Source organism: Otolemur garnettii, unplaced genomic scaffold (assembly GCF_000181295.1).
Source record: "Otolemur garnettii isolate 467f Iridium unplaced genomic scaffold, OtoGar3 scaffold00133, whole genome shotgun sequence".
Taxonomy (NCBI): domain Eukaryota; kingdom Metazoa; phylum Chordata; class Mammalia; order Primates; family Galagidae; genus Otolemur; species Otolemur garnettii.
In genome coordinates, this window is record NW_003852528.1 from 2,757,919 (window position 1) to 2,767,038 (window position 9,120).

The 9,120-nt window shown below is 52.3% G+C and overlaps 1 protein-coding gene across 1 annotated transcript in view; it reads right to left on the reverse strand.

Moving 5' to 3' along the window:
- Positions 1-6,875, reverse strand: part of PER2 (period circadian regulator 2) — a 40,412-nt gene extending 33,537 nt beyond the window's left edge. The window contains exon 1 of the mRNA XM_023518233.1: positions 6,767-6,875. The gene's annotated coding sequence lies outside the window, so the exon portion shown is untranslated. The remainder of the gene's footprint in view (positions 1-6,766) is intronic.
- Positions 6,876-9,120: the final 2,245 nt, after the last annotated feature.

Genomic DNA, 9,120 nt, shown 5'->3' on the forward strand with positions numbered 1-9,120 from the left:
CCAAGGGAGGAAAATCATGCTAGTCTTGGACATGTCTTCCACAATATTAGATTTTCAGAAGCCAATGTCTACACGTAGCCACGAGAGGAAAAGTTTACAGTTAAAGGGAAAAAATCTCAATTAGAGGATACTTGCTTATTACGGGCTAGACAGCCAGATGGATCGATGCCCTAAGTCACAAAACCTAAAATGCCACTACTGTTCCAATTAAAGTCAGGAACAAAATGGCTCTTCAGGCTTTCAAAACATTTTATGGAAGTTCTAGCTAACTCGATGAAAAAATGAAAGGTAACTTTTGGGAAGAGAGAGGCTGAACACAAAGTCTGTGACCAAGAGAAATACCAAAGATCTGTGAACTGGTGGAAAGAAGCTTGACCTCATGGGCACCAGGAAAACACAAAGGACGAGGTACTTTGCCCATCAGGTCACCCAAATTAGCAGACTGACCGCATCTGGTGCTGGTTGGCGGCGGGAGCAGGTGCTTGTGCATGGCGGTGTAATGTGAGTTTTTCTGGAGGAAAATCTGTGTACCCAGCAACACATAATTTGTATGCTCATACGCTTCCCACTCCTAGGAAGCCACTACATGGAAATGCTTGTGTGGAGTAATAGAAACCTGGATAGAACCATGAGCAGAAGGCTAACTGCATCCTGTCTGGGGAAGACTGTCTACTGACCATCCTGCCCAGGCACCAGCTTCAGCTTCCAAACTGGGTTCCTGCCTGCACCTGGCCCCGTAACAGTGGTTCTCAATTTGTGGGTCATGCCTTTGTAACAATGAAAATACATTATGGCATTAGGAAGCTTGAGAACCACTGCCCCATAATGTCCACGCAGCAGCAGGAGGGATCCCTGTGAAGGAAGCCCACACCAGCCCCTGCTCTGCCTGGAGGGGCTAGGGGCTCTGCGAGGTGCAGTCCCCGTGACCTCCTGGGCATGTCCTGTAACCTGTCTACCCTTGGCCCAGCCCATGACTTCAGGGACTTTGCTCTGACTGTGCCTCAGCTCCGAGCCTGCAGGAACAGCACTGCCTCCCTGCTGCCTGCTTCTCCCACCTTGCGCCCACATGTTGCTCAGTTTAGCCTTTCTAGGACACAGCTCCACAGGACAGGGGCTCTGTGCTGCCCGCTGCTGGGCTCCCAGGGCCTAGCACACACCTTTGTTCTACAGAATGCTAGGTGCCCACTAAAAGGAAGGGACCAGACGGACCAATGCGGGGGATTCCTGGCCAGAGACAAACAAGCTGCAGAACAGCCAACCACAACAGTAAGAAGGGCTAAGTGGCATTCACAGGGCTCGTCACGTGCCAGCAGCTTCCATGGGTTGACCTGCCCTGACCTGCCATACTAGGGCTGGCGTGAGGGTCGAGGAGGGGACAGCCACCTTTTCTGCCCTCAGGGAGCTTCCATCCTCTGAGAAAACTGACAAGCAACAAGGAACAAGAAGCAGAGCATGAAACCAGGATGTGGGGGAGGGAGGCGTGAAATGTGAGCGAGGGCCCACATGTGGGTGACATTTGACAAGGACCTTGCTAGTGACCCCTCACATGTGCTCACTCAAGAGTCCCCCAGCCTCCCCACCTCCCAGGCCTGCAGCCTCTCAGTGCTTCCCGCCACGGCTGGGCATGCACCCACTTCACACCTGAGGCCATCCAGTCTCTGGCTCCACTGCCTCCTAAAAACGTGAGTAAAGCACCACACCACAGTGTGGGCCTCATATCCCAGCTGCTGCCGAAGGGCCTGGCGAAGACCCTGGACACAGGGGAGCTCACTCTTGGCGTGAAGTTTGACCACAGGGGATAGCAGATGAGAAGGAGCTGGCAGAAAAGCCTTCCACACCTCCCTGGAAAGGACAGTCCTGAAGCTGGATGCCTTCCTACCTGCCGCCCCCCTATTAGGACAGCCTTTTGGATGAGGCCCACGGGGCCGAGCAGCTGGCAGTGTCTTTGCCAGGCAGGTGCCACTTCAGGAAGTGTCAGCTTGCGTTCTTCCCACCTTTTCCTTCTCACTGCTCTTTCCCTTCCCTCTTGTTATCTGGATTATATCACCCAGGGAAGCACTAGCTGTGGACTCTGCTCTCAAGAGAACCTGAACCCAGACAGACCTAAAGGGAGGGAGAGCGTGGACTACTGGAGGATGGAAATTCCAGGCAGGGGGCGGCAAGTGCAAAGACCCTGAAGTAGGTGAGGTCTGACCTGTTTGGGGAGATGAAGGTGACAGACAGAGTAGTGGGGGCAGGGTCAGCACCTGAGACAGGGAGCTGGGAAGGGGGCTCTGTGCAACCAATCTGACTTGTACACTTTAATGGGACCTCAGGGTAGGGGCAAGGAAGAAACAAGGAGATCTCTTAGGAGGCCTGCTACGGTTTAGTAGAGCTCCGAGGGGCTGCTCAGGGTTTGGAGGGCATTCTCTCACTCCTGACTTCCCTACCCCTCTCCCAGATGAGCAGCTGGTCCCTTCTGCTATGGGTGACTTATTAAGGCAATCAGAGGCAGCAGCAGAGTGCATAAGTGAAAAGGCCCTGGGAAGTCGGGGTTTCGGTTGAGTCCCGCTGCTTTCTGTGTGCTCTTGGACAAGCTCCTTAACCTCCCTGTGCCTGTGTCCTCACCACAAGATAGGGTAACAACAATTCCTGCCTCCTATTGGTTGTTGGAGGACTAAATGACATAACCTGTGCAAAGTATCTGAAATGTAGTTTTAGCTTTTATGATCACAGGAAAACAGACAAGAGTAACAAAAGCAATTAAAAGGAAATTTCACTGTCATGGGTGCTACCTCTGACTTACATCAAAAGAACTAAGAGCCAGCACCACCCCAGCCCAGGCAACAAGGACATCCGTGCAAGAGCACCACATAGGTGGAGTGTGAGTGTGCCCTGGGGAACCGACGGGTCCGGCCCCGGGAACCTGGCTGGGTGTGATCTGGGGGTTGTCTGGGATCATGAGTATTTTTGCAGAGGTTCAGGCAAGCTTGGCAGTGTGAAATGACAAACCAGGGCAAATCATCAGAAACTTCATCATTCCAGAAAGTGTATCTCAGCACCAGCGGCTCTAATGGACCAATCTCATTTTGCCAAGTTAGTGAAACTGACGTGCCCATCAAAGATTTCACCTCTTTCCACAAAAGTTTGCCTAGCGCCAGCTCATGCCAGCACTGCCAGGCCCCTGGAGAGGTCCCAGGAAACCTGTTTGTACTCCAAGTGGGGGATGGGGTGTGCTCCTGAGCGCAGAAGACTGGGGGTCAGGAAAATGACATCTGGCTGAAAGGGGCTGCAGGAGCTGGGTGAGCCTGCCCTTAAGGGCCCCTTCTCCCCCACATGTGTCCACCCACGGCTCTACCTCAGAGAACAGTCAGAGGCAAGGTGTTAAGCTCAGAACCCTGACCAGGTCACTTGGTCACAGCATTGGTAGAGAAGGTCACCTCAACCAGACAGAGGAACATTCTGAAAGTGCAGTCTGGGATGAGATCATGGAGTCTGGGATGGGGAGAGGGGACAGATGCCAGGAGCCCGAGTGCTTGAGCCTGGCTGACGGGTTCACAGGGGCTTGTGACACTAGCCTCTCTGCTTTCACAGATACTTATTCTTTCCATAATAAATGGTTAAAAACAGAAACAAAAGCACACCCTGGGTCCCAGTTCCAGCTTCCACTGCCATCGCCAGGTGAAGCGTCTAGCGCTCAGTACCCTCACACCTAAGGCAGAAATACATTTCTTTGTGGAAATGAGAAGTCAGCATAGGGATCGATCACTTAAAGTCATCATTTTTCTGAAATAGAAGTATGGTGACATACAGGAAAGTCCTGCATCAGCAGGTCACGACTTGATGTGTGTCCACACACTGACCATGTCAATGCACAGCACTGATCAGCTCCTGGATCCGGAGGCAAGACGCTGCCAGCCCCATGAAGGCCGCTGGGGGTCCTCCCTGCCACTCCCTACCCCTGGGGTCCCCAGTGGCTCAGCTTCTCACAGCCTGGTTAATTCTGCCTGTTTTCAAAGTTTACATAACAGGATCATAAAGCCTGTACTCTGTCTCTGCAAGCCTGGCAGGATTTTACAGCCCCAAATATTATAACATGTTTTCTACTTCCTGGTAGGAGCCTACTCCCTGAGGCCAGCCTGCTGCAATCCTGAGAAAATGTTTGTCCTGCTAAATAAACAGCCATGCTCACCATGGCAACAGTTGGGTAACTGAGGAAAATATGACCACAGCCTTCCAAATATGGAGGGGAAGGAGGCGCCGGGCAGAGGCATTGTCCTGGCCTCCCTAGGAAACGTTCGAATGCTCTCAACTCAGCTTTTTAAATCCTTGAATATGTGGAAGTGTGAGATTTTAAAACAGTAACACATTCAAAAGTGTCAACTTCCTGACTTCAGTGTTCAGGGACCCAGCCACTCTGAGTTCCACCAGGGTGAAGCTTTGCTTGTCTTATTTGACTTAGTTTCTTAAAAACCAGAAACTGATTTCTGTCTGTTACTCTCAGGAGGCCACAAGGGCTCAGCAAGCAGTCCACTCTGCCTTGGGAACTGCCCGCCTCTGAAAAGTAAGTGGCCTGACCTTGTCACCAGTCACTACTGTTCATTTACTGCTTCTAATCTCCTTGGAAATACAGTGACAGACTTGTTATAACTGTGCAGACAATGAGCACACAGAGTGGAAATGAGCCTAACTGCAGAGAAGAGCACAGGCTTAGGGGCAGGGCCCAGGGAGGCCCCATCTACCTCTCCACAAGGGTGGGGGCGCACAGAGCATCTGCAAAACTCAGAGGTATATGTTTCCAGTTAGTCCTGCCAAATATGGTAGTTTTCAAAAGGTAAAAGCAATATGCAGAGTGCCAGTCTTCTTCTGACTAAATGCTGAGTGGTCCTGCCAGCTGTTCAATGGCCTTATGGAGCCTGTGGTTTGCTGAGCCCTGCTGAAGTTACATCACTGTTTAAAGACAGAGGCATGCCTACCAGTGTCTTTCAGAAAGCCCCATGCACACAAGAAGCACCATTCCTATTTCCCTCTCGAAGCACGGCAGATCCAGCTCACAGGGTCATACGAGACTCCAAGGCAAGAACATGCCAGAAACCTCTCATTTCCTGCCCAGGTGCCTGGTATAATGGTCTGTACAGTCACGGGAACCTAAACACCAGGGAACTGATGTGGACCTCAGGCAGCCCCTCTACACAGCCTCAGTTTCTCTACACAGGAAACTGAGGCCCACAGCAGGGGCCAAGTCACCCAGCAGTGGCCACCTGGTTGGTGCAGGGCACCCCCTTGCCGCCTAGTATTCCACAGAAAGCGAGGGTTGTGTGAGTTCTGTACCCATGAATCACACCAAGATGTCAGTGACAGATAACTGTGAACACCCACGATCCATCCCTACATTGGCATATCACGTAGTTCCCGCTTTAAAAAAAAGAGTCCCTCTATCCATTATACTTACCTACCTTACAAAAAGCAACTGGCCCTGTATTTAAAATCTCAATTTCCAATAAAAGCTTGCAGGTAAAGTCCTGTCCGTTTTTTCAGTCAAACCCAGCTTGAGACCAGAAATCCCAAGGGGTAGAGGGTGGGCATCTCCCCTTTGCTTGAAATCTAAGCAGAAGGCCAGTGGCCTGCTGTGCCATATACAGGAGGTCAGAGTTGTCCAGCCTCTGCCACAGTGCTGGGATTCTTAACATCTATCCCCTCTGGTTTCTAGCCCACTCAGGATTTAGCACCCAGTTTCAGGCCTTCATTGAACCTCTGAAGTTACATTGACCCAGAGTGACATAAAGACCTTGCACACGCCCTGGGCCTGACTCTGCCATGGTTGTGTCCAGCCTGTATCTGGGCCTCAGTTTCCTTATCTGTCAAGCCAAGGGGTTATCCTGGATGATTTCCAGGGTGTGAATCAACTTTCCAAACCGGTTCCTTCTGTGTAGGTTAAAGAAACTCTAGTAATCAACTTGTCATCCCTTAGTTTGGCCTTCTGGAGGGGGAAGCAAGGCTGTCACCAGCACCCCCAGTCCACATCTGGAATTTGGCAGCCAAGGAACACCCCTGGAGGATGGTGTGATTGCTCCATACAAAGTGGATGCCCCCTTCTTTATCCATCCTGGCAACAGGGTAAAAACAGGCTGGTCCAGGGTCCGTTTCCAGTCCTCACTCGGCCCTGGGGCTTTCCTTTCTTTGCTCACCCATCCCAGGCCCCCTGGGGGTCCAGAAAAGCTCCTAGACCAGCACCCATCCATGCCCCTTCTCCTGCCTTACACTTGGCTCGTTGGCCTCAGAGAGGGAACCTGGCTCATTAAAGGGCCTTCCATGTCCCAGGGACAGCTGCGCTGACCCTTAGTTCCTTTGGCCTTTCCCTTGAAGGGGAGGGGAGAGAGTGTTCGTAAAAGAAAATGGTTGAAAGAACGCCAGTCTGCTGTGGTAGTCACTCAGTAGCTCGGCGATCTTACAAAAGTCGCCTAAATTCTATGGACCTCAGTTTCTTCATCTACAAAATGGGGCTAATGGTTTCAGAGCGGTTCCTGCCAGCGAACACACCGAGAGCGCCTGACAGCACCGTTTACATTCAGAGTAAGGCTTACAATTTCCCAACACGCCCCATCCAGGCCGTTTTCCAGTCGGGGAGTCCAGTGGCCCAGAAAACTCCTAAGTTGAGACCCCAACCCCGCCGAGTAGCAGGCGTGCGGGGACCCCAGACCCGCCGCCCGAGGCCGCCGGTGGTTACGTAAGCAGAGAGCGGGGCGGCCCCGGTCCGCGCACCCGCCAGGCGCGCCGCGCCACTCACCGCCCGCTGCGTCCTCGTCTGTCGGCCGGTCAGTCCCTCTGTCGGCCAGTCGGTGCGTCCGCTCGGCCCCGCGCCCGCCGCCGCTCAAAGCAGCGCGTAGCCCCCAGCACCGCCGCCGCCGCCGCCGCCCCGCCGCTGTCACATAGTGGAAAACGTGACCGCGCGCGCCGCGTCCGCCCCGGGCGCCCACCATTGGCCTCGGCGCCTCCTCATCTGCATACATGGTGGGCCGGGCCTGCGAGCGCCGCGCGCCCATTGGTGGTGGAGCCCGTCGTTCTCTTTACATAAGACGCACATGGAACTCCATGTTCACCGCATCGGTTCCTCAATGAAGACGCGACGCATTCGTGTTCCCCCTCGTGCTCCCAAGTGGTCTCTCCCACTTCCGGCGTCAGAGCCTTCCATTCAAGACCGCTAGTACCTGCGCGGAGTGGCGCGTACCACTGCGGGCTGGAGAGCCAGGCTCCTACGCACCTGCGGCCGGGCGTTCTGAAGACCAGAGCCCTGGCTCCAGAAGCTTTTCAATTTCAGCTACCGGCCGGAGGCGCGTTCGCAGCGGCCAGTGCCGCCGTGAACATCCTGAGGACGTCCTTCATTCACTCATTCACATTTGTTCATTTACTCATTCATTCATAGCTAGGCGCTGGAGCTGCCCAGGAGGAGACCGGAACGCTCCCCTCCATAGTGCCTGGTGCGCGTCCACCAGCCACGGAGATGCCCTGTCTCCATCAGCTTCTGAATGGCCTTTATTATTTTTGAGACCATGTGTCGCAATTTTCGGTTCAGGAGATATAGTCATTGTTACTACAAAGGGGGACAAAAGGAATAAATTATGACCCTGCTTCCTAAACACATCATTAGGGAGAAAAGATCATCTCACAAAAAGAGAACTTAAGCAAATACTAAATTGGGTGGTGTGAGTTATAAATTATCTAGGGCCAGAACTACCCCTGTAGGCTCTGTGGAGAAGGCAGCACTCCAAAGGCGGGTAGGGAGGGCAGGCATTTGGAGAAGGAGGGCTTTTGGAATTAGCCACAGAGAAAGCGCTTAACCGTGCAGCACCTTGTTGAGTTTTGTTTTGGTTTGTTTTTTTTTTTTTTGCGGTTTTTGGCCGGGGCTGGGTTTGAACCTGCCACCTCATGACCTGCTTCGGCCTGCCAGAGTGCTAGCATTGCAGGTGGTGAGCCACTGTGCCCCATGAACCACTGTGTCTGGCCTTGTCAGGGCTTTTTTTCTTTCAGTAAGCATTTTTTGAAGCAAGCCAAGCCCCCCAGACTTCTGTCTAAAGTGTCTGGGAGAGTAGAACTCCTCTCAGACTGGGTAGGAGCCCGAAACTTACTTTCAAGACATGAAACAGCTTGCAGGCTGCCATGACACTGGTACTCTGGAAGTGCAGGGTCTGAGGGCTGAAGAGACACTTGTGTTTCCTAAGAAACTGGTGCTGGTAGCCTTGCCCTTCAGTCTTCCAGAGATGGATCAGTAGGAAAAATTGGGGACCGGTAGCCTGTAAGTCAGCCAAGCTGCTTCATCCCAAAGCTAGCTAACCCGCATGCCAAAATTCCTGCATGTAAGCCACTTCTTTGCCTCTACTTGACAAGGTGTGTGTGCAGCTTCTCCGATGCAAACCAGGGCAAACACCAAGTTCATCAGGGCAGTCCTCTGGAGTAAGCCCTGGGAGTCCTGGTGGCTCACACTTCACAGCCAGGTGGCCCCTCCTTCTGTGTCTTGACATTGAAACGGTGGCAAACTCTCCGCCTCCTTTCCCCAGCACACAAATGCCAAGCAAATCCAGCTGCACCCTGCACACACCCAAAGGCCTTTTTGTTTCTTCACTTGCATTGACGTCAATGGGGAGCTTCAGTGTTCTGGAAACAAGAGTAAACAGACAGCTCATCTCTACCTCACAGAGATTCTCCCTTCATGCTCAACTTTTCCTGGGTCCATATGCAATCTGCAGCCCACTGTCACATTTCCTGTCTAAATTTAGCCCTCTATTTCCACCAATAAATCTGGTAAAAAAAAAAAAAAAAAGAAATATTGAAATCAATTCGTTTAGCAATTATCCATGGCTGTGGACCTCTAGAACTCTCCCAAATCTACTGTTTTTTCAGTGCTTTGCTGGTAGTTTCTTCTTTCTTGTTATTGTCAGTTTTCATTCATTCTACAAACACTCGCTAACACTCAACTACTGAGGGACATGCAAAGATACTCCTCATTGGTGGCCTGCTTGTGGGCAGTTGTGATGCTGAGGCAGGTTCAGAGGCAATGTTGTTTAAGACAGGGTGCAAGTTCTGAGAGAACTGGGCAGACCTGGACAGAAGCCTCCACCCCAGCTCCAACAGAGGAGAGAGCTG